At 39.9% G+C, this 23,212-nt stretch overlaps 30 non-coding genes across 30 annotated transcripts; all 30 read right to left on the bottom strand.

Annotated features, from left to right (window-relative positions):
• Positions 1-677: 677 nt before the first annotated feature.
• Positions 678-750, bottom strand: trnak-uuu (transfer RNA lysine (anticodon UUU)). Its single transcript has one exon. It is a non-coding gene; the product is annotated as a tRNA-Lys (tRNA).
• Positions 751-1,437: 687 nt separating this feature from the next.
• On the bottom strand, positions 1,438-1,510 carry trnak-uuu (transfer RNA lysine (anticodon UUU)). The gene has a single exon. It is a non-coding gene; the product is annotated as a tRNA-Lys (tRNA).
• A 687-nt stretch (positions 1,511-2,197) lies between these two features.
• On the bottom strand, positions 2,198-2,270 carry trnak-uuu (transfer RNA lysine (anticodon UUU)). The gene has a single exon. It is a non-coding gene; the product is annotated as a tRNA-Lys (tRNA).
• Positions 2,271-2,957: 687 nt separating this feature from the next.
• On the bottom strand, positions 2,958-3,030 carry trnak-uuu (transfer RNA lysine (anticodon UUU)). Its single transcript has one exon. It is a non-coding gene; the product is annotated as a tRNA-Lys (tRNA).
• A 687-nt stretch (positions 3,031-3,717) lies between these two features.
• trnak-cuu (transfer RNA lysine (anticodon CUU)) lies at positions 3,718-3,790 on the bottom strand. The gene has a single exon. It is a non-coding gene; the product is annotated as a tRNA-Lys (tRNA).
• Positions 3,791-4,477: 687 nt separating this feature from the next.
• trnak-uuu (transfer RNA lysine (anticodon UUU)) lies at positions 4,478-4,550 on the bottom strand. Its single transcript has one exon. It is a non-coding gene; the product is annotated as a tRNA-Lys (tRNA).
• Positions 4,551-5,237: 687 nt separating this feature from the next.
• On the bottom strand, positions 5,238-5,310 carry trnak-uuu (transfer RNA lysine (anticodon UUU)). Its single transcript has one exon. It is a non-coding gene; the product is annotated as a tRNA-Lys (tRNA).
• Positions 5,311-5,997: 687 nt separating this feature from the next.
• trnak-uuu (transfer RNA lysine (anticodon UUU)) lies at positions 5,998-6,070 on the bottom strand. Its single transcript has one exon. It is a non-coding gene; the product is annotated as a tRNA-Lys (tRNA).
• Positions 6,071-6,757: 687 nt separating this feature from the next.
• trnak-uuu (transfer RNA lysine (anticodon UUU)) lies at positions 6,758-6,830 on the bottom strand. Its single transcript has one exon. It is a non-coding gene; the product is annotated as a tRNA-Lys (tRNA).
• Positions 6,831-7,517: 687 nt separating this feature from the next.
• trnak-uuu (transfer RNA lysine (anticodon UUU)) lies at positions 7,518-7,590 on the bottom strand. Its single transcript has one exon. It is a non-coding gene; the product is annotated as a tRNA-Lys (tRNA).
• Positions 7,591-8,412: 822 nt separating this feature from the next.
• Positions 8,413-8,485, bottom strand: trnak-uuu (transfer RNA lysine (anticodon UUU)). Its single transcript has one exon. It is a non-coding gene; the product is annotated as a tRNA-Lys (tRNA).
• Positions 8,486-9,172: 687 nt separating this feature from the next.
• On the bottom strand, positions 9,173-9,245 carry trnak-uuu (transfer RNA lysine (anticodon UUU)). The gene has a single exon. It is a non-coding gene; the product is annotated as a tRNA-Lys (tRNA).
• Positions 9,246-9,932: 687 nt separating this feature from the next.
• trnak-uuu (transfer RNA lysine (anticodon UUU)) lies at positions 9,933-10,005 on the bottom strand. The gene has a single exon. It is a non-coding gene; the product is annotated as a tRNA-Lys (tRNA).
• Positions 10,006-10,692: 687 nt separating this feature from the next.
• Positions 10,693-10,765, bottom strand: trnak-uuu (transfer RNA lysine (anticodon UUU)). Its single transcript has one exon. It is a non-coding gene; the product is annotated as a tRNA-Lys (tRNA).
• Positions 10,766-11,452: 687 nt separating this feature from the next.
• trnak-uuu (transfer RNA lysine (anticodon UUU)) lies at positions 11,453-11,525 on the bottom strand. The gene has a single exon. It is a non-coding gene; the product is annotated as a tRNA-Lys (tRNA).
• A 687-nt stretch (positions 11,526-12,212) lies between these two features.
• On the bottom strand, positions 12,213-12,285 carry trnak-uuu (transfer RNA lysine (anticodon UUU)). The gene has a single exon. It is a non-coding gene; the product is annotated as a tRNA-Lys (tRNA).
• A 687-nt stretch (positions 12,286-12,972) lies between these two features.
• Positions 12,973-13,045, bottom strand: trnak-cuu (transfer RNA lysine (anticodon CUU)). Its single transcript has one exon. It is a non-coding gene; the product is annotated as a tRNA-Lys (tRNA).
• A 687-nt stretch (positions 13,046-13,732) lies between these two features.
• trnak-uuu (transfer RNA lysine (anticodon UUU)) lies at positions 13,733-13,805 on the bottom strand. The gene has a single exon. It is a non-coding gene; the product is annotated as a tRNA-Lys (tRNA).
• Positions 13,806-14,492: 687 nt separating this feature from the next.
• trnak-uuu (transfer RNA lysine (anticodon UUU)) lies at positions 14,493-14,565 on the bottom strand. Its single transcript has one exon. It is a non-coding gene; the product is annotated as a tRNA-Lys (tRNA).
• Positions 14,566-15,252: 687 nt separating this feature from the next.
• On the bottom strand, positions 15,253-15,325 carry trnak-cuu (transfer RNA lysine (anticodon CUU)). The gene has a single exon. It is a non-coding gene; the product is annotated as a tRNA-Lys (tRNA).
• A 687-nt stretch (positions 15,326-16,012) lies between these two features.
• Positions 16,013-16,085, bottom strand: trnak-uuu (transfer RNA lysine (anticodon UUU)). The gene has a single exon. It is a non-coding gene; the product is annotated as a tRNA-Lys (tRNA).
• A 687-nt stretch (positions 16,086-16,772) lies between these two features.
• On the bottom strand, positions 16,773-16,845 carry trnak-uuu (transfer RNA lysine (anticodon UUU)). The gene has a single exon. It is a non-coding gene; the product is annotated as a tRNA-Lys (tRNA).
• Positions 16,846-17,532: 687 nt separating this feature from the next.
• Positions 17,533-17,605, bottom strand: trnak-uuu (transfer RNA lysine (anticodon UUU)). The gene has a single exon. It is a non-coding gene; the product is annotated as a tRNA-Lys (tRNA).
• A 687-nt stretch (positions 17,606-18,292) lies between these two features.
• trnak-uuu (transfer RNA lysine (anticodon UUU)) lies at positions 18,293-18,365 on the bottom strand. Its single transcript has one exon. It is a non-coding gene; the product is annotated as a tRNA-Lys (tRNA).
• A 687-nt stretch (positions 18,366-19,052) lies between these two features.
• On the bottom strand, positions 19,053-19,125 carry trnak-uuu (transfer RNA lysine (anticodon UUU)). Its single transcript has one exon. It is a non-coding gene; the product is annotated as a tRNA-Lys (tRNA).
• A 687-nt stretch (positions 19,126-19,812) lies between these two features.
• trnak-uuu (transfer RNA lysine (anticodon UUU)) lies at positions 19,813-19,885 on the bottom strand. Its single transcript has one exon. It is a non-coding gene; the product is annotated as a tRNA-Lys (tRNA).
• A 687-nt stretch (positions 19,886-20,572) lies between these two features.
• On the bottom strand, positions 20,573-20,645 carry trnak-uuu (transfer RNA lysine (anticodon UUU)). Its single transcript has one exon. It is a non-coding gene; the product is annotated as a tRNA-Lys (tRNA).
• A 687-nt stretch (positions 20,646-21,332) lies between these two features.
• On the bottom strand, positions 21,333-21,405 carry trnak-uuu (transfer RNA lysine (anticodon UUU)). The gene has a single exon. It is a non-coding gene; the product is annotated as a tRNA-Lys (tRNA).
• Positions 21,406-22,092: 687 nt separating this feature from the next.
• On the bottom strand, positions 22,093-22,165 carry trnak-uuu (transfer RNA lysine (anticodon UUU)). Its single transcript has one exon. It is a non-coding gene; the product is annotated as a tRNA-Lys (tRNA).
• Positions 22,166-22,852: 687 nt separating this feature from the next.
• On the bottom strand, positions 22,853-22,925 carry trnak-uuu (transfer RNA lysine (anticodon UUU)). The gene has a single exon. It is a non-coding gene; the product is annotated as a tRNA-Lys (tRNA).
• Between the last annotated feature and the right edge of the window lie 287 nt (positions 22,926-23,212).

A 23,212-nucleotide genomic window follows, 5' to 3' on the forward strand; every position in this document is an offset into this window, starting at 1 on the left:
TCTGCCATATGTTTGAACTCAACTTCCAGAAGAAACCCACGTCACATCCAAAAACATTGTAACCACCAATGTCGGGACACTTTTTAACTGATAACTGGCATTCTTAAGACTAGGCCGGATTAGAAAATATTGAATGAGAACGAATGCTATTCTAGAAGACAAACAAGACCATGTGCCAAGATCTGATGTCATAACTGATAAAAATACGTCACGTTAGGTACAATGGGATGTGTAACGAGCGAGCGAAAATCAAGTTGAAAAAAAGTGGCATTATCCTAACAAGTTATTGGACAGTGTCTTCTCAAAGACAATTATTTTGATGTGCTACTACCATTCAATAGGAATTGCTGTATGGCAGTCTGCTGACATTATCCTACTTGATTAAGGATTTCTAACCAGCACTGGTTAGAAAGGTATTCCAAGGGAGGGCAGGTTTATCCTTTACGTTTTAAACTGATGTACAATTCCGTTCAAAGCCAGAACCACATCTTATTTAAGTGGAAGAACCACAATTGACTTAATACATTTCATGTTTCTGGAAAATACTATCGGTATACATTCAAAACTTGCCAAGCCATCCTGGATGTCACCATGACATGCAGCAAGACTTTGACCTGCTTGTTGAATAATTAAAAGAACTCCACAAGATTGACATCCTGGAGAACACTAGGGGACGCTGCCCGAACAGGGACTTGAACCCTGGACCCTCAGATTAAAAGTCTGATGCTCTACCGACTGAGCTACCCAGGCTTCAGGAAATACTGCCATATGTTTGAACTCAACTTCCAGAGGAAACCCACATCACATCCAAAAACATTGCAACCACCAATGTCGGGACACTTTATAACTGATAACTGGAATTCTTAAGACTAGGCCGGATTAGAAAATATTGAATGAGAACGAATGCTATTCTAGAAGACAAACAAGACCATGTGCCAAAATCTGATGTCATAACTGATAAAAATACGTCACCTTAGGTACAATGGGATGTGTAACGAGCGAGCGAAAATCAAGTTGAAAAACAGTGGCATTATCCTAACAAGTTATTGGACAGTGTCTTCTCAAAGACAATTATTTTGATGTGCTACTACCATTCAATAGGAATTGCTGTATGGCAGTCTGCTGACATTATCCTACTTGATTAAGGATTTCTAACCAGCACTGGTTAGAAAGGTATTCCAAGGGAGGGCAGGTTTATCCTTTACGTTTTAAACTGATGTACAATTCCGTTCAAAGCCAGAACCACATCTTATTTAAGTGGAAGAACCACAATTGACTTAATACATTTCATGTTTGTGGAAAATACTATCGGTATACATTCAAAACTTGCCAAGCCATCCTGGATGTCACCATGACATGCAGCAAGACTTTGACCTGCTTTTTGAATAATTAAAAGAACTCCACAAGATTGACATCCTGGAGAACACTAGGAGATGCTGCCCGAACAGGGACTTGAACCCTGGACCCTCAGATTAAAAGTCTGATGCTCTACCGACTGAGCTACCCAGGCTTCAGGAAATACTGCCATATGTTTGAACTCAACTTCCAGAGGAAACCCACATCACATCCAAAAACATTGCAACCACCAATGTCGGGACACTTTATAACTGATAACTGGCATTCTTAAGACTGGGCCGGATTAGAAAATATTGAATGAGAACGAATGCTATTCTAGAAGACAAACAAGACCATGTGCCAAGATCTGATGTCATAACTGATAAAAATATGTCACGTTAGGTACAATGGGATGTGTAACGAGCGAGCGAAAATCAAGTTGAAAAAATGTGGCATCATCCTAACAAGTTATTGGACAGTGTCTTCTCAAAGACAATTATTTTGATGTGCTACTACCATTCAATAGGAATTGCTGTATGGCAGTCTGCTGACATTATCCTACTTGATTAAGGATTTCTAACCAGCACTGGTTAGAAAGGTATTCCAAGGGAGGGCAGGTTTATCCTTTACGTTTTAAACTGATGTACAATTCCGTTCAAAGCCAGAACCACATCTTATTTAAGTGGAAGAACCACAATTGACTTAATACATTTCATGTTTCTGGAAAATACTATCGGTATACATTCAAAACTTGCCAAGCCATCCTGGATGTCACCATGACATGCAGCAAGACTTTGACCTGCTTTTTGAATAATTAAAAGAACTCCACAAGATTTACATCCTGGAGAACACTAGGGGACGCTGCCCGAACAGGGACTTGAACCCTGGACCCTCAGATTAAAAGTCTGATGCTCTACCGACTGAGCTACCCAGGCTTCAGGAAATACTGTCATATGTTTGAACTCAACTTCCAGAGGAAACCCACATCACTTCCAAAAACATTGCAACCACCAATGTCGGGACACTTTATAACTGATAACTGGCATTCTTAAGACTGGGCCGGATTAGAAAATATTGAATGAGAACGAATGCTATTCTAGAAGACAAACAAGACCATGTGCCAAGATCTGATGTCATAACTGATAAAAATATGTCACGTTAGGTACAATGGGATGTGTAACGAGCGAGCGAAAATCAAGTTGAAAAAATGTGGCATCATCCTAACAAGTTATTGGACAGTGTCTTCTCAAAGACAATTATTTTGATGTGCTACTACCATTCAATAGGAATTGCTGTATGGCAGTCTGCTGACATTATCCTACTTGATTAAGGATTTCTAACCAGCACTGGTTAGAAAGGTATTCCAAGGGAGGGCAGGTTTATCCTTTACGTTTTAAACTGATGTACAATTCCGTTCAAAGCCAGAACCACATCTTATTTAAGTGGAAGAACCACAATTGACTTAATACATTTCATGTTTCTGGAAAATACTATCGGTATACATTCAAAACTTGCCAAGCCTTCCTGGATGTCACCATGACATGCAGCAAGACTTTGACCTGCTTGTTGAATATTTAAAAGAACTCCACAAGATTGACATCCTGGAGAACACTAGGGGACGCTGCCCGAACAGGGACTTGAACCCTGGACCCTCAGATTAAAAGTCTGATGCTCTACCGACTGAGCTACCCAGGCTTCAGGACATACTGCCATATGTTTGAACTCAACTTCCAGAGGAAACCCACGTCACATCCAAAAACATTACAACCACCAATGTCGGGACACTTTATAACTGATAACTGGAATTCTTAAGACTAGGCCGGATTAGAAAATATTGAATGAGAACGAATGCTATTCTAGAAGACAAACAAGACCATGTGCCAAGATCTGATGTCATAACTGATAAAAATACGTCACGTTAGGTACAATGGGATGTGTAACGAGCGAGCGAAAATCAAGTTGAAAAAAAGTGGCATTATCCTAACAAGTTATTGGACAGTGTCTTCTCAAAGACAATTATTTTGATGTGCTACTACCATTCAATAGGAATTGCTGTATGGCAGTCTGCTGACATTATCCTACTTGATTAAGGATTTCTAACCAGCACTGGTTAGAAAGGTATTCCAAGGGAGGGCAGGTTTGTCCTTTACGTTTCAAACTGATGTACAATTCCATTCAAAGACAGAACCACAGCTTATTTAAGAGCAAGAAACACACTTGATTCAATACATTTCATGTTTGTGGAAAATACTATCGGTATACATTCAAAACTTGCCAAGCCATCCTGGATGTCACCATGACATGCAGTAAGACTTTGACCTGCTTTTTGAATAATTAAAGGAACTCCGCAAGCTTGACATCTTGGAGAACACTAGGGGACGCTGCCCGAACAGGGACTTGAACCCTGGACCCTCAGATTAAGAGTCTGATGCTCTACCGACTGAGCTACCCAGGCTTCAGGAAATACTTTCATATGTTTGAACTCAACTTCCAGAGGAAACCCACATCACATCCAAAAACATTGCAACCACCAATGTCGGGACACTTTATAACTGATAACTGGCATTCTTAAGACTGGGCCGGATTAGAAAATATTGCATGAGAACGAATGCTATTCTAGAAGACAAACAAGACCATGTGCCAAGATCTGATGTCATAACTGATAAAAATATGTCACATTAGGTACAATGGGATGTGTAACGAGCGAGCGAAAATCAAGTTGAAAAAAAGTGGCATTATCCTAACAAGTTATTGGACAGTGTCTTCTCAAAGACAATTATTTTGATGTGCTACTACCATTCAATAGGAATTGCTGTATGGCAGTCTGCTGACATTATCCTACTTGATTAAGGATTTCTAACCAGCACTGGTTAGAAAGGTATTCCAAGGGAGGGCAGGTTTATCCTTTACGTTTTAAACTGATGTACAATTCCGTTCAAAGCCAGAACCACATCTTATTTAAGTGGAAGAACCACAATTGACTTAATACATTTCATGTTTCTGGAAAATACTATCGGTATACATTCAAAACTTGCCAAGCCATCCTGGATGTCACCATGACATGCAGCAAGACTTTGACCTGCTTTTTGAATAATTAAAAGAACTCCACAAGATTTACATCCTGGAGAACACTAGGGGACGCTGCCCGAACAGGGACTTGAACCCTGGACCCTCAGATTAAAAGTCTGATGCTCTACTGACTGAGCTACCCAGGCTTCAGGAAATACTGTCATATGTTTGAACTCAACTTCCAGAGGAAACCCACATCACTTCCAAAAACATTGCAACCACCAATGTCGGGACACTTTATAACTGATAACTGGCATTCTTAAGACTGGGCCGGATTAGAAAATATTGAATGAGAACGAATGCTATTCTAGAAGACAAACAAGACCATGTGCCAAGATCTGATGTCATAACTGATAAAAATATGTCACGTTAGGTACAATGGGATGTGTAACGAGCGAGCGAAAATCAAGTTGAAAAAATGTGGCATTATCCTAACAAGTTATTGGACAGTGTCTTCTCGAAGACAATTATTTTGATGTGCTACTACCATTCAATAGGAATTGCTGTATGGCAGTCTGCTGACATTATCCTACTTGATTAAGGATTTCTAACCAGCACTGGTTAGAAAGGTATTCCAAGGGAGGGCAGGTTTATCCTTTACGTTTTAAACTGATGTACAATTCCGTTCAAAGCCAGAACCACATCTTATTTAAGTGGAAGAACCACAATTGACTTAATACATTTCATGTTTCTGGAAAATACTATCGGTATACATTCAAAACTTGCCAAGCCATCCTGGATGTCACCATGACATGCAGCAAGACTTTGACCTGCTTTTTGAATAATTAAAAGAACTCCACAAGATTTACATCCTGGAGAACACTAGGGGACGCTGCCCGAACAGGGACTTGAACCCTGGACCCTCAGATTAAAAGTCTGATGCTCTACCGACTGAGCTACCCAGGCTTCAGGAAATACTGTCATATGTTTGAACTCAACTTCCAGAGGAAACCCACATCACTTCCAAAAACATTGCAACCACCAATGTCGGGACACTTTATAACTGATAACTGGCATTCTTAAGACTGGGCCGGATTAGAAAATATTGAATGAGAACGAATGCTATTCTAGAAGACAAACAAGACCATGTGCCAAGATCTGATGTCATAACTGATAAAAATATGTCACATTAGGTACAATGGGATGTGTAACGAGCGAGCGAAAATCAAGTTGAAAAAAAGTGGCATTATCCTAACAAGTTATTGGACAGTGTCTTCTCAAAGACAATTATTTTGATGTGCTACTACCATTCAATAGGAATTGCTCTATGGCAGTCTGCTGACATTATCCTACTTGATTAAGGATTTCTAACCAGCACTGGTTAGAAAGGTATTCCAAGGGAGGGCAGGTTTATCCTTTACGTTTTAAACTGATGTACAATTCCGTTCAAAGCCAGAACCACATCTTATTTAAGTGGAAGAACCACAATTGACTTAATACATTTCATGTTTCTGGAAAATACTATCGGTATACATTCAAAACTTGCCAAGCCATCCTGGATGTCACCATGACATGCAGCAAGACTTTGACCTGCTTTTTGAATAATTAAAAGAACTCCACAAGATTTACATCCTGGAGAACACTAGGGGACGCTGCCCGAACAGGGACTTGAACCCTGGACCCTCAGATTAAAAGTCTGATGCTCTACCGACTGAGCTACCCAGGCTTCAGGAAATACTGTCATATGTTTGAACTCAACTTCCAGAGGAAACCCACATCACTTCCAAAAACATTGCAACCACCAATGTCGGGAGACTTTATAACTGATAACTGGCATTCTTAAGACTGGGCCGGATTAGAAAATATTGAATGAGAACGAATGCTATTCTAGAAGACAAACAAGACCATGTGCCAAGATCTGATGTCATAACTGATAAAAATATGTCACGTTAGGTACAATGGGATGTGTAACGAGCGAGCGAAAATCAAGTTGAAAAAATGTGGCATTATCCTAACAAGTTATTGGACAGTGTCTTCTCGAAGACAATTATTTTGATGTGCTACTACCATTCAATAGGAATTGCTGTATGGCAGTCTGCTGACATTATCCTACTTGATTAAGGATTTCTAACCAGCACTGGTTAGAAAGGTATTCCAAGGGAGGGCAGGTTTATCCTTTACGGTTTAAACTGATGTACAATTCCGTTCAAAGCCAGAACCACATCTTATTTAAGTGGAAGAACCACAATTGACTTAATACATTTCATGTTTCTGGAAAATACTATCGGTATACATTCAAAACTTGCCAAGCCATCCTGGATGTCACCATGACATGCAGCAAGACTTTGACCTGCTTGTTGAATAATTAGAAGAACTCCACAAGATTGACATCCTGGAGAACACTAGGGGACGCTGCCCGAACAGGGACTTGAACCCTGGACCCTCAGATTAAAAGTCTGATGCTCTACCGACTGAGCTACCCAGGCTTCAGGAAATACTGCCATATGTTTGAACTCAACTTCCAGAGGAAACCCACATCACATCCAAAAACATTGCAACCACCAATGTCGGGACACTTTCTAACTGATAACTGGCATTCTTAAGACTGGGCCGGATTAGAAAATATTGAATGAGAACGAATGCTATTCTAGAAGACAAACAAGACCATGTGCCAAGATCTGATGTCATAACTGATAAAAATACGTCACCTTAGATACAATGGGATGTGTAACGAGCGAGCGAAAATCAAGTTGAAAAAATGTGGCATTATCCTAACAAGTTATTGGACAGTGTCTTCTCAAAGACAATTATTTTGATGTGCTACTACCATTCAATAGGAATTGCTGTATGGCAGTCTGCTGACATTATCCTACTTGATTAAGGATTTCTAACCAGCACTGGTTAGAAAGGTATTCCAAGGGAGGGCAGGTTTATCCTTTACGTTTTAAACTGATGTACAATTCCGTTCAAAGCCAGAACCACATCTTATTTAAGTGGAAGAACCACAATTGACTTAATACATTTCATGTTTGTGGAAAATACTATCGGTATACATTCAAAACTTGCCAAGCCATCCTGGATGTCACCATGACATGCAGCAAGACTTTGACCTGCTTTTAGAATAATTAAAATAACTCCACAAGATTGACATCCTGGAGAACACTAGGGGACGCTGCCCGAACAGGGACTTGAACCCTGGACCCTCAGATTAAAAGTCTGATGCTCTACCGACTGAGCTACCCAGGCTTCAGGAAATACTGCCATATGTTTGAACTCAACTTCCAGAGGAAACCCACATCACATCCAAAAACATTGCAACCACCAATGTCGGGACACTTTATAACTGATAACTGGAATTCTTAAGACTAGGCCGGATTAGAAAATATTGAATGAGAACGAATGCTATTCTAGAAGACAAACAAGACCATGTGCCAAGATCTGATGTCATAACTGATAAAAATACGTCACCTTAGGTACAATGGGATGTGTAACGAGCGAGCGAAAATCAAGTTGAAAAAATGTGGCATTATCCTAACAAGTTATTGGACAGTGTCTTCTCAAAGACAATTATTTTGATGTGGTACTACCATCCATCCATCCATCCATTTTCCAAACCGCTTATCCTACTGGGTCGCGGGGGGTCCGGAGCCTATCCCGGAAGCAATGGGCACGAGGCAGGGAACAACCCAGGATGGGGGGCCAGCCCATCATAGTGCTACTACCATTCAATAGGAATTGCTGTATGGCAGTCTGCTGACATTATCCTACTTGATTAAGGATTTCTAACTAGCACTGGTTAGAAAGGTATTCCAAGGGAGGGCAGGTTTATCCTTTACGTTTTAAACTGATGTACAATTCCGTTCAAAACCAAAACCACATCTTATTTAAGTGGAAGAACCACAATTGACTTAATACATTTCATGTTTGTGGAAAATACTATCGGTATACATTCAAAACTTGCCAAGCCATCCTGGATGTCACCATGACATGCAGCAAGACTTTGACCTGCTTTTTGAATAATTAAAAGAACTCCACAAGACTGACATCCTGGAGAACACTAGGGGACGCTGCCTGAACAGGGACTTGAACCCTGGACCCTCAGATTAAAAGTCTGATGCTCTACCGACTGAGCTACCCAGGCTTCAGGAAAAAGTGCCATATGTTTGAACTCAACTTCCAGAGGAAACCAACGTCACATCCAAAAACATTGCAACCACCAATGTCGGGACACTTTATAACTGATAACTGGCATTCTTAAGACTGGGCCGGATTAGAAAATATTGAATGAGAACGAATGCTATTGTAAAAGATAAACAAGACCATGTGCCAAGATCTGATGTCATTACTGATAAAAATATGTCACGTTAGGTACAATGGGATGTGTAACGAGCGAGCGAAAATCAAGTTGAAAAAAAGTGGCATTATCCTAACAAGTTATTGGACAGTGTCTTCTCAAAGACAATTATTTTGATGTGCTACTACCATTCAATAGGAATTGCTGTATGGCAGTCTGCTGACATTATCCTACTTGATTTCAGATTTCTAACCAGCACTGGTTAGAAAGGTATTCCAAGGGAGGGCAGGTTTATCCTTTACGTTTTAAACTGATGTACAATTCCATTCAAAGCCAGAACCACATCTTATTTAAGAGGAAGAACCACAATTGACTTAATACATTTCATGTTTGTGGAAAATACTATCGGTATAAATTCAAAACTTGCCAAGCCATCCTGGATGTCACCATGACATGCAGTAAGACTTTGACCTGCTTTTTGAATAATTAAAAGAACTCAACAAGATTGACATCCTGGAGAACACTAGGGGACACTGCCCGAACAGGCACTTGAATCCTGGACCCTCAGATTAAAAGTCTGATGCTCTACCGACTGAGCTACCCAGGCTTCAGGAAATACTGCCATATGTTTGAACTCAACTTCCAGAGGAAACCCACGTCACATCCAAAAACATTACAACCACCAATGTCGGGACACTTTATAACTGATAACTGGCATTCTTAAGACTGGGCCGGATTAGAAAATATTGCATGAGAACGAATGCTATTCTAGAAGACAAACAAGACCATGTGCCAAGATCTGATGTCATAACTGATAAAAATATGTCACGTTAGGTACAATGGGATGTGTAATGAGCGAGCGAAAATCAAGTTGAAAAAATGTGGCATTATCCTAACAAGTTCTTGGACAGTGTCTTCTCAAAGACAATTATTTTGATGTGCTACTACCATTCAATAGGAATTGCTGTATGGCAGTATGCTGACATTATCCTACTTGATTAAGGATTTCTAACCAGCACTGGTTAGAAAGGTATTCCAAGGGAGGGCAGGTTTATCCTTTACGTTTTAAACTGATGTACAATTCCGTTCAAAGCCAGAACCACATCTTATATAAGTGGAAGAACCACAATTGACTTAATACATTTCATGTTTGTGGAAAATACTATCGGTATACATTCAAAACTTGCCAAGCCATCCTGGATGTCACCATGACATGCAGCAAGACTTTGACCTGCTTTTTGAATAATTAAAAGAACTCCTAAAGATTGACATCCTGGAGAACACTAGGGAACACTGCCCGAACAGGGACTTGAACTCTGGACCCTCAGATTAAAAGTCTGATGCTCTACCGACTGAGCTACCCAGGCTTCAGGAAATACTGCCATATGTTTGAACTCAACTTCCAGAGGAAACCCACATCACATCCAAAAACATTGCAACCACCAATGTCGGGACACTTTATAACTGATAACTGGCATTCTTAAGACTGGGCCGGATTAGAAAATATTGAATGAGAACGAATGCTATTCTAGAAGACAAACAAGACCATGTGCCAAGATCTGATGTCATAACTGATAAAAATATGTCACGTTAGGTACAATGGGATGTGTAACGAGCGAGCGAAAATCAAGTTGAAAAAATGTGGCATTATCCTAACAAGTTATTGGACAGTGTCTTCTCAAAGACAATTATTTTGATGTGCTACTACCATTCAATAGGAATTGCTGTATGGCAGTCTGCTGACATTATCCTACTTGATTAAGGATTTCTAACCAGCACTGGTTAGAAAGGTATTCCAAGGGAAGGCAGGTTTATCCTTTACGTTTTAAACTGATGTACAATTCCGTTCAAAGCCAGAACCACATCTTATTTAAGTGGAAGAACCACAATTGACTTAATACATTTCATGTTTCTGGAAAATACTATCGGTATACATTCAAAACTTACCAAGCCATCCTGGATGTCACCATGACATGCAGCAAGACTTTGACCTGCTTGTTGAATAATTAAAAGAACTCCACAAGATTGACATCCTGGAGAACACTAGGGGACGCTGCCCGAACAGGGACTTGAACCCTGGACCCTCAGATTAAAAGTCTGATGCTCTACCGACTGAGCTACCCAGGCTTCAGGAAATACTGCCATATGTTTGAACTCAACTTCCAGAGGAAACCCACATCACATCCAAAAACATTGCAACCACCAATGTCGGGACACTTCATAACTGATAACTGGAATTCTTAAGACTAGGCCGGATTAGAAAATATTGAATGAGAACGAATGCTATTCTAGAAGACAAACAAGACCATGTGCCAAGATCTGATGTCATAACTGATAAAAATACGTCACGTTAGGTACAATGGGATGTGTAACGAGCGAGCGAAAATCAAGTTGAAAAAAAGTGGCATTATCCTAACAAGTTATTGGACAGTGTCTTCTCAAAGACAATTATTTTGATGTGCTACTACCATTCAATAGGAATTGCTGTATGGCAGTCTGCTGACATTATCCTACTTGATTAAGGATTTCTAACCAGCACTGGTTAGAAAGGTATTCCAAGGGAGGGCAGGTTTATCCTTTACGTTTTAAACTGATGTACAATTCCGTTCAAAGCCAGAACCACATCTTATTTAAGTGGAAGAACCACAATTGACTTAATACATTTCATGTTTGTGGAAAATACTATCGGTATACATTCAAAACTTGCCAAGCCATCCTGGATGTCACCATGACATGCAGCAAGACTTTGACCTGCTTTTTGAATAATTAAAAGAACTCCACAAGATTGACATCCTGGAGAACACTAGGGGACGCTGCCCGAACAGGGACTTGAACCCTGGACCCTCAGATTAAAAGTCTGATGCTCTACCGACTGAGCTACCCAGGCTTCAGGAAATACTGCCATATGTTTGAACTCAACTTCCAGAGGAAACCCACATCACATCCAAAAACATTGCAACCACCAATGTCGGGACACTTTATAACTGATAACTGGCATTCTTAAGACTGGGCCGGATTAGAAAATATTGAATGAGAACGAATGCTATTCTAGAAGACAAACAAGACCATGTGCCAAGATCTGATGTCATAACTGATAAAAATATGTCACGTTAGGTACAATGGGATGTGTAACGAGCGAGCGAAAATCAAGTTGAAAAAATGTGGCATTATCCTAACAAGTTATTGGAGAGTGTCTTCTCAAAGACAATTATTTTGATGTGCTACTACCATTCAATAGGAATTGCTGTATGGCAGTCTGCTGACATTATCCTACTTGATTAAGGATTTCTAACCAGCACTGGTTAGAAAGGTATTCCAAGGGAGGGCAGGTTTATCCTTTACGGTTTAAACTGATGTACAATTCCGTTCAAAGCCAGAACGACATCTTATTTAAGTGGAAGAACCACAATTGACTTAATACATTTCATGTTTCTGGAAAATACTATCGGTATACATTCAAAACTTGCCAAGCCATCCTGGATGTCACCATGACATGCAGCAAGACTTTGACCTGCTTGTTGAATAATTAAAAGAACTCCACAAGATTGACATCCTGGAGAACAATAGGGGACGCTGCCCGAACAGGGACTTGAACCCTGGACCCTCAGATTAAAAGTCTGATGCTCTACCGACTGAGCTACCCAGGCTTCAGGAAATACTGCCATATGTTTGAACTCAACTTCCAGAGGAAACCCACATCACATCCAAAAACATTGCAACCACCAATGTCGGGACACTTTATAACTGATAACTGGAATTCTTAAGACTAGGCCGGATTAGAAAATATTGAATGAGAACGAATGCTATTCTAGAAGACAAACAAGACCATGTGCCAAGATCTGATGTCATAACTGATAAAAATACGTCACCTTAGATACAATGGGATGTGTAACGAGCGAGCGAAAATCAAGTTGAAAAAAAGTGGCATTATCCTAACAAGTTATTGGACAGTGTCTTCTCAAAGACAATTATTTTGATGTGCTACTACCATTCAATAGGAATTGCTGTATGGCAGTCTGCTGACATTATCCTACTTGATTAAGGATTTCTAACCAGCACTGGTTAGAAAGGTATTCCAAGGGAGGGCAGGTTTATCCTTTACGTTTTAAACTGATGTACAATTCCGTTCAAAGCCAGAACCACATCTTATTTAAGGGGAAGAACCACAATTGACTTAATACATTTCATGTTTGTGGAAAATACTATCGGTATACATTCAAAACTTGCCAAGCCATCCTGGATGTCACCATGACATGCAGCAAGACTTTGACCTGCTTTTTGAATAATTAAAAGAACTCCACAAGATTGACATCCTGGAGAACACTAGGGGACGCTGCCCGAACAGGGACTTGAACCCTGGACCCTCAGATTAAGAGTCTGATGCTCTACCGACTGAGCTACCCAGGCTTCAGGAAACACTGCCATATGTTTGAACTCAACTTCCAGAGGAAACCCACATCACATCCAAAAACATTGCAACCACCAATGTCGGGACACTTCATAACTGATAACTGGAATTCTTAAGACTAGGCCGGATTAGAAAATATTGAATGAGAACGAATGCTATTCTAGAAGACAAACAAGACCATGTGCCAAGATCTGATGTCATAACTGATAAAAATACGTCACCTTAGGTACAATGGGATGTGTAACGAGCGAGCGAAAATCAAGTTGAAAAAATGTGGCATTATCCTAACAAGTTATTGGACAGTGTCTTCTCAAAGACAATTATTTTGATGTGCTACTACCATTCAATAGGAATTGCTGTATGGCAGTCTGCTGACATTATCCTACTTGATTAAGGATTTCTAACCAGCACTGGTTAGAAAGGTATTCCAAGGGAGGGCAGGTTTATCCTTTACGTTTTAAACTGATGTACAATTCCGTTCAAAGCCAGAACCACATCTTATTTAAGTGGAAGAACCACAATTGACTTAATACATTTCATGTTTCTGGAAAATACTATCGGTATACATTCAAAACTTGCCAAGCCATCCTGGATGTCACCATGACATGCAGCAAGACTTTGACCTGCTTGTTGAATAATTAAAAGAACTCCACAAGATTGACATCCTGGAGAACACTAGGGGACGCTGCCCAAACAGGGACTTGAACCCTGGACCCTCAGATTAAAAGTCTGATGCTCTACCGACTGAGCTACCCAGGCTTCAGGAAATACTGCCATATGTTTGAACTCAACTTTCAGAGGAATCCCACATCACATCCAAAAACATTGCAACCACCAATGTCGGGACACTTTATAACTGATAACTGGAATTCTTAAGACTAGGCCGGATTAGAAAATATCGAATGAGAACGAATGCTATTCTAGAAGACAAACAAGACCATGTGCCAAGATCTGATGTCATAACTGATAAAAATACGTCACGTTAGGTACAATGGGATGTGTAACGAGCGAGCGAAAATCAAGTTGAAAAAATGTGGCATTATCCTAACAAGTTCTTGGACAGTGTCTTCTCAAAGACAATTATTTTGATGTGCTACTACCATTCAATAGGAATTGCTGTATGGCAGTCTGCTGACATTATCCTACTTGATTTCAGATTTCTAACCAGCACTGGTTAGAAAGGTATTCCAAGGGAGGGCAGGTTTATCCTTTACGTTTTAAACTGATGTACAATTCCATTCAAAGCCAGAACCACATCTTATTTAAGAGGAAGAACCACAATTGACTTAATACATTTCATGTTTGTGGAAAATACTATCGGTATAAATTCAAAACTTGCCAAGCCATCCTGGATGTCACCATGACATGCAGTAAGACTTTGACCTGCTTTTTGAATAATTAAAAGAACTCAACAAGATTGACATCCTGCAGAACACTAGGGGACACTGCCCGAACAGGCACTTGAATCCTGGACCCTCAGATTAAAAGTCTGATGCTCTACCGACTGAGCTACCCAGGCTTCAGGAAATACTGCCATATGTTTGAACTCAACTTCCAGAGGAAACCCACATCACATCCAAAAACATTGCAACCACCAATGTCGGGACACTTTATAACTGATAACTGGAATTCTTAAGACTAGGCCGGATTAGAAAATATTGAATGAGAACGAATGCTATTCTAGAAGACAAACAAGACCATGTGCCAAGATCTGATGTCATAACTGATAAAAATACGTCACCTTAGATACAATGGGATGTGTAACGAGCGAGCGAAAATCAAGTTGAAAAAAAGTGGCATTATCCTAACAAGTTATTGGACAGTGTCTTCTCAAAGACAATTATTTTGATGTGCTACTACCATTCAATAGGAATTGCTGTATGGCAGTCTGCTGACATTATCCTACTTGATTAAGGATTTCTAACCAGCACTGGTTAGGAAGGTATTCCAAGGGAGGGCAGGTTTATCCTTTACGTTTTAAACTGATGTACAATTCCGTTCAAAGCCAGAACCACATCTTATTTAAGGGGAAGAACCACAATTGACTTAATACATTTCATGTTTGTGGAAAATACTATCGGTATACATTCAAAACTTGCCAAGCCATCCTGGATGTCACCATGACATGCAGCAAGACTTTGACCTGCTTTTTGAATAATTAAAAGAACTCCACAAGATTGACATCCTGGAGAACACTAGGGGACGCTGCCCGAACAGGGACTTGAACCCTGGACCCTCAGATTAAGAGTCTGATGCTCTACCGACTGAGCTACCCAGGCTTCAGGAAACACTGCCATATGTTTGAACTCAACTTCCAGAGGAAACCCACATCACATCCAAAAACATTGCAACCACCAATGTCGGGACACTTCATAACTGATAACTGGAATTCTTAAGACTAGGCCGGATTAGAAAATATTGAATGAGAACGAATGCTATTCTAGAAGACAAACAAGACCATGTGCCAAGATCTGATGTCATAACTGATAAAAATACGTCACCTTAGGTACAATGGGATGTGTAACGAGCGAGCGAAAATCAAGTTGAAAAAATGTGGCATTATCCTAACAAGTTATTGGACAGTGTCTTCTCAAAGACAATTATTTTGATGTGCTACTACCATTCAATAGGAATTGCTGTATGGCAGTCTGCTGACATTATCCTACTTGATTAAGGATTTCTAACCAGCACTGGTTAGAAAGGTATTCCAAGGGAGGGCAGGTTTATCCTTTACGTTTTAAACTGATGTACAATTCCGTTCAAAGCCAGAACCACATCTTATTTAAGTGGAAGAACCACAATTGACTTAATACATTTCATGTTTCTGGAAAATACTATCGGTATACATTCAAAACTTGCCAAGCCATCCTGGATGTCACCATGACATGCAGCAAGACTTTGACCTGCTTGTTGAATAATTAAAAGAACTCCACAAGATTGACATCCTGGAGAACACTAGGGGACGCTGCCCAAACAGGGACTTGAACCCTGGACCCTCAGATTAAAAGTCTGATGCTCTACCGACTGAGCTACCCAGGCTTCAGGAAATACTGCCATATGTTTGAACTCAACTTTCAGAGGAATCCCACATCACATCCAAAAACATTGCAACCACCAATGTCGGGACACTTTATAACTGATAACTGGAATTCTTAAGACTAGGCCGGATTAGAAAATATCGAATGAGAACGAATGCTATTCTAGAAGACAAACAAGACCATGTGCCAAGATCTGATGTCATAACTGATAAAAATACGTCACGTTAGGTACAATGGGATGTGTAACGAGCGAGCGAAAATCAAGTTGAAAAAATGTGGCATTATCCTAACAAGTTCTTGGACAGTGTCTTCTCAAAGACAATTATTTTGATGTGCTACTACCATTCAATAGGAATTGCTGTATGGCAGTCTGCTGACATTATCCTACTTGATTTCAGATTTCTAACCAGCACTGGTTAGAAAGGTATTCCAAGGGAGGGCAGGTTTATCCTTTACGTTTTAAACTGATGTACAATTCCATTCAAAGCCAGAACCACATCTTATTTAAGAGGAAGAACCACAATTGACTTAATACATTTCATGTTTGTGGAAAATACTATCGGTATAAATTCAAAACTTGCCAAGCCATCCTGGATGTCACCATGACATGCAGTAAGACTTTGACCTGCTTTTTGAATAATTAAAAGAACTCAACAAGATTGACATCCTGGAGAACACTAGGGGACACTGCCCGAACAGGCACTTGAATCCTGGACCCTCAGATTAAAAGTCTGATGCTCTACCGACTGAGCTACCCAGGCTTCAGGAAATACTGCCATATGTTTGAACTCAACTTCCAGAGGAAACCCACATCACATCCAAAAACATTGCAACCACCAATGTCGGGACACTTCATAACTGATAACTGGAATTCTTAAGACTAGGCCGGATTAGAAAATATTGAATGAGAACGAATGCTATTCTAGAAGACAAACAAGACCATGTGCCAAGATCTGATGTCATAACTGATAAAAATACGTCACCTTAGATACAATGGGATGTGTAACGAGCGAGCGAAAATCAAGTTGAAAAAAAGTGGCATTATCCTAACAAGTTATTGGACAGTGTCTTCTCAAAGACAATTATTTTGATGTGCTACTACCATTCAATAGGAATTGCTGTATGGCAGTCTGCTGACATTATCCTACTTGATTAAGGATTTCTAACCAGCACTGGTTAGAAAGGTATTCCAAGGGAGGGCAGGTTTATCCTTTACGTTTTAAACTGATGTACAATTCCGTTCAAAGCCAGAACCACATCTTATTTAAGTGGAAGAACCACAATTGACTTAATACATTTCATGTTTGTGGAAAATACTATCGGTATACATTCAAAACTTGCCAAGCCATCCTGGATGTCACCATGACATGCAGCAAGACTTTGACCTGCTTTTTGAATAATTAAAAGAACTCCACAAGATTGACATCCTGGAGAACACTAGGGGACGCTGCCCGAACAGGGACTTGAACCCTGGACCCTCAGATTAAAAGTCTGATGCTCTACCGACTGAGCTACCCAGGCTTCAGGAAATACTGCCATATGTTTGAACTCAACTTTCAGAGGAATCCCACATCACATCCAAAAACATTGCAACCACCAATGTCGGGACACTTTATAACTGATAACTGGAATTCTTAAGACTAGGCCGGATTAGAAAATATCGAATGAGAACGAATGCTATTCTAGAAGACAAACAAGACCATGTGCCAAGATCTGATGTCATAACTGATAAAAATACGTCACGTTAGGTACAATGGGATGTGTAACGAGCGAGCGAAAATCAAGTTGAAAAAATGTGGCATTATCCTAACAAGTTCTTGGACAGTGTCTTCTCAAAGACAATTATTTTGATGTGCTACTACCATTCAATAGGAATTGCTGTATGGCAGTCTGCTGACATTATCCTACTTGATTTCAGATTTCTAACCAGCACTGGTTAGAAAGGTATTCCAAGGGAGGGCAGGTTTATCCTTTACGTTTTAAACTGATGTACAATTCCATTCAAAGCCAGAACCACATCTTATTTAAGAGGAAGAACCACAATTGACTTAATACATTTCATGTTTGTGGAAAATACTATCGGTATACATTCAAAACTTGCCAAGCCATCCTGGATGTCACCATGACATGCAGCAAGACTTTGACCTGCTTTTTGAATAATTAAAAGAACTCCACAAGATTGACATCCTGGAGAACACTAGGGGACGCTGCCCGAACAGGGACTTGAACCCTGGACCCTCAGATTAAAAGTCTGATGCTCTACCGACTGAGCTACCCAGGCTTCAGGAAATACTGCCATATGTTTGAACTCAACTTTCAGAGGAATCCCACATCACATCCAAAAACATTGCAACCACCAATGTCGGGACACTTTATAACTGATAACTGGAATTCTTAAGACTAGGCCGGATTAGAAAATATCGAATGAGAACGAATGCTATTCTAGAAGACAAACAAGACCATGTGCCAAGATCTGATGTCATAACTGATAAAAATACGTCACGTTAGGTACAATGGGATGTGTAACGAGCGAGCGAAAATCAAGTTGAAAAAATGTGGCATTATCCTAACAAGTTCTTGGACAGTGTCTTCTCAAAGACAATTATTTTGATGTGCTACTACCATTCAATAGGAATTGCTGTATGGCAGTCTGCTGACATTATCCTACTTGATTTCAGATTTCTAACCAGCACTGGTTAGAAAGGTATTCCAAGGGAGGGCAGGTTTATCCTTTACGTTTTAAACTGATGTACAATTCCGTTCAAAGCCAGAACCACATCTTATTTAAGTGGAAGAACCACAATTGACTTAATACATTTCATGTTTGTGGAAAATACTATCGGTATACATTCAAAACTTGCCAAGCCATCCTGGATGTCACCATGACATGCAGCAAGACTTTGACCTGCTTTTTGAATAATTAAAAGAACTCTACAAGATTGACATCCTGGAGAACACTAGGGGACGCTGCCCGAAAAGGGACTTGAACCCTGGACCCTCAGATTAAAAGTCTGATGCTCTACCGACTGAGCTACCCAGGCTTCAGGAAATACTGCCATATGTTTGAACTCAACTTTCAGAGGAATCCCACATCACATCCAAAAACATTGCAACCACCAATGTCGGGACACTTTATAACTGATAACTGGAATTCTTAAGACTAGGCCGGATTAGAAAATATCGAATGAGAACGAATGCTATTATAGAAGACAAACAAGACCATGTGCCAAGATCTGATGTCATAACTGATAAAAATACGTCACGTTAGGTACAATGGGATGTGTAACGAGCGAGCGAAAATCAAGTTGAAAAAATGTGGCATTATCCTAACAAGTTCTTGGACAGTGTCTTCTCAAAGACAATTATTTTGATGTGCTATTACCATTCAATAGGAATTGCTGTATGGCAGTCTGCTGACATTATCCTACTTGATTAAGGATTTCTAACTAGCACTGGTTAGAAAGGTATTCCAAGGGAGGGCAGGTTTATCCTTTACGTTTTAAATTGATGTACAATTCCGTTCAAAGCCAGAACCACATCTTATTTAAGTGGAAGAACCACAATTGACTTAATACATTTCATGTTTCTGGAAAATACTATCGGTATACATTCAAAACTTGCCAAGCCATCCTGGATGTCACCATGACATGCAGCAAGACTTTGACCTGCTTTTTGAATAATTAAAAGAACTCCACAAGATTGACATCCTGGAGAACACTAGGGGACACTGCCCGAACAGGGACTTGAACCCTGGACCCTCAGATTAAAAGTCTGATGCTCTACCGACTGACCTACCCAGTCTTCAGGAAATACTACCTTATGTTTGAACTCAACTTCCAGAGGAAACCCACGTCACATCCAAAAACATTGTAACCACCAATTTCGGGACACTTTATAACTGATAACTGGAATTCTTAAGACTAGGCCGGATTAGAAAATATTGAATGAGAACGAATGCTATTCTAGAAGACAAACAAGACCATGTGCCAAGATCTGATGTCATAACTGATAAAAATACGTCACGTTAGGTACAATGGGATGTGTAACGAGCGAGCGAAAATCAAGTTGAAAAAATGTGGCATTATCCTAACAAGTTCTTGGACAGTGTCTTCTCAAAGACAATTATTTTGATGTGCTATTACCATTCAATAGGAATTGCTGTATGGCAGTCTGCTGACATTATCCTACTTGATTAAGGATTTCTAACTAGCACTGGTTAGAAAGGTATTCCAAGGGAGGGCAGGTTTATCCTTTACGTTTTAAATTGATGTACAATTCCGTTCAAAGCCAGAACCACATCTTATTTAAGTGGAAGAACCACAATTGACTTAATACATTTCATGTTTCTGGAAAATACTATCGGTATACATTCAAAACTTGCCAAGCCATCCTGGATGTCACCATGACATGCAGCAAGACTTTGACCTGCTTTTTGAATAATTAAAAGAACTCCACAAGATTGACATCCTGGAGAACACTAGGGGACACTGCCCGAACAGGGACTTGAACCCTGGACCCTCAGATTAAAAGTCTGATGCTCTACCGACTGACCTACCCAGTCTTCAGGAAATACTACCTTATGTTTGAACTCAACTTCCAGAGGAAACCCACGTCACATCCAAAAACATTGTAACCACCAATTTCGGGACACTTTATAACTGATAACTGGAATTCTTAAGACTAGGCCGGATTAGAAAATATTGAATGAGAACGAATGCTATTCTAGAAGACAAACAAGACCATGTGCCAAGATCTGATGTCATAACTGATAAAAATACGTCACGTTAGGTACAATGGGATGTGTAACGAGCGAGCGAAAATCAAGTTGAAAAAATGTGGCATTATCCTAACAAGTTCTTGGACAGTGTCTTCTCAAAGACAATTATTTTGATGTGCTATTACCATTCAATAGGAATTGCTGTATGGCAGTCTGCTGACATTATCCTACTTGATTAAGGATTTCTAACTAGCACTGGTTAGAAAGGTATTCCAAGGGAGGGCAGGTTTATCCTTTACGTTTTAAACTGATGTACAATTCCGTTCAAAGCCAGAACCACATCTTATTTAAGTGGAAGAACCACAATTGACTTAATACATTTCATGTTTGTGGAAAATACTATCGGTATACATTAAAAACTTGCCAAGCCATCCTGGATGTCACCATAACATGCAGCAAGACTTTGACCTGCTTGTTGAATAATTAAAAGAACTCCACAAGATTGATATCCTGGAGAACACTAGTGGACACTGCCTGAACAGGGACTTGAACCCTGGAACCTCAGATTAAAAGTCTGATGCTCTACCGACTGAGCTACCCAGGCTTCAGGAAATTCTGCCATATGTTTGAACTCAACTTCCAGAAGAAACCCACGTCACATCCAAAAACATTGTAACCACCAATGTCGGGACACTTTTTAACTGATAACTGGCATTCTTAAGACTAGGCCAGATTAGAAAATATTGAATGAGAACGAATGCTATTCTAGAAGACAAACAAGACCATGTGCCAAGATCTGATGTCATAACTGATAAAAATACGTCACGTTAGGTACAATGGGATGTGTAACGAGCGAGCGAAAATCAAGTTGAAAAAAAGTGGCATTATCCTAACAAGTTATTGGACAGTGTCTTCTCAAAGACAATTATTTTGATGTGCTACTACCATTCAATAGGAATTGCTGTATGGCAGTCTGCTGACATTATCCTACTTGATTAAGGATTTCTAACCAGCACTGGTTAGAAAGGTATTCCCAGGGAGGGCAGGTTTATCCTTTACGTTTTAAACTGATGTACAATTCCGTTCAAAGCCAGAACCACATCTTATTTAAGTGGAAGAACCACAATTGACTTAATACATTTCATGTTTGTGGAAAATACTATCGGTATACATTCAAAACTTGCCAAGCCATCCTGGATGTCACCATGACATGCAGCAAGACTTTGACCTGCTTTTTGAATAATTAAAAGAACTCTACAAGATTGACATCCTGGAGAACACTAGGGTACGCTGCCCGAACAGGGACTTGAACCCTGGACCCTCAGATTAAAAGTCTGATGCTCTACCGACTGAGCTACCCAGGCTTCAGGAAATACTGCCATATGTTTGAACTCAACTTTCAGAGGAATCCCACATCACATCCAAAAACATTGCAACCACCAATGTCGGGACACTTTATAACTGATAACTGGAATTCTTAAGACTAGGCCGGATTAGAAAATATCGAATGAGAACGAATGCTATTCTAGAAGACAAACAAGACCATGTGCCAAGATCTGATGTCATAACTGATAAAAATACGTCACGTTAGGTACAATGGGATGTGTAACGAGCGAGCGAAAATCAAGTTGAAAAAATGTGGCATTATCCTAACAAGTTATTGGACAGTGTCTTCTCAAAGACAATTATTTTGATGTGCTATTACCATTCAATAGGAATTGCTGTATGGCAGTCTGCTGACATTATCCTACTTGATTAAGGATTTCTAACTAGCACTGGTTAGAAAGGTATTCCAAGGGAGGGCAGGTTTATCCTTTACGTTTTAAATTGATGTACAATTCCGTTCAAAGCCAGAACCACATCTTATTTAAGTGGAAGAACCACAATTGACTTAATACATTTCATGTTTCTGGAAAATACTATCGGTATACATTCAAAACTTGCCAAGCCATCCTGGATGTCACCATGACATGCAGCAAGACTTTGACCTGCTTTTTGAATAATTAAAAGAACTCCACAAGATTGACATCCTGGAGAACACTAGGGGACGCTGCCCGAACAGGGACTTGAACCCTGGACCCTCAGATTAAAAGTCTGATGCTCTACCGACTGACCTACTCAGTCTTCAGGAAATACTACCTTATGTTTGAACTCAACTTCCAGAGGAAACCCACGTCACATCCAAAAACATTGTAACCACCAATTTCGGGACACTTTATAACTGATAACTGGAATTCTTAAGACTAGGCCGGATTAGAAAATATTGAATGAGAACGAATGCTATTCTAGAAGACAAACAAGACCATGTGCCAAGATCTGATGTCATAACTGATAAAAATACGTCACGTTAGGTACAATGGGATGTGTAACGAGCGAGCGAAAATCAAGTTGAAAAAATGTGGCATTATCCT

Source organism: Brienomyrus brachyistius, chromosome 1 (genome assembly GCF_023856365.1).
Source record: "Brienomyrus brachyistius isolate T26 chromosome 1, BBRACH_0.4, whole genome shotgun sequence".
In the NCBI taxonomy this organism is placed as follows: domain Eukaryota; kingdom Metazoa; phylum Chordata; class Actinopteri; order Osteoglossiformes; family Mormyridae; genus Brienomyrus; species Brienomyrus brachyistius.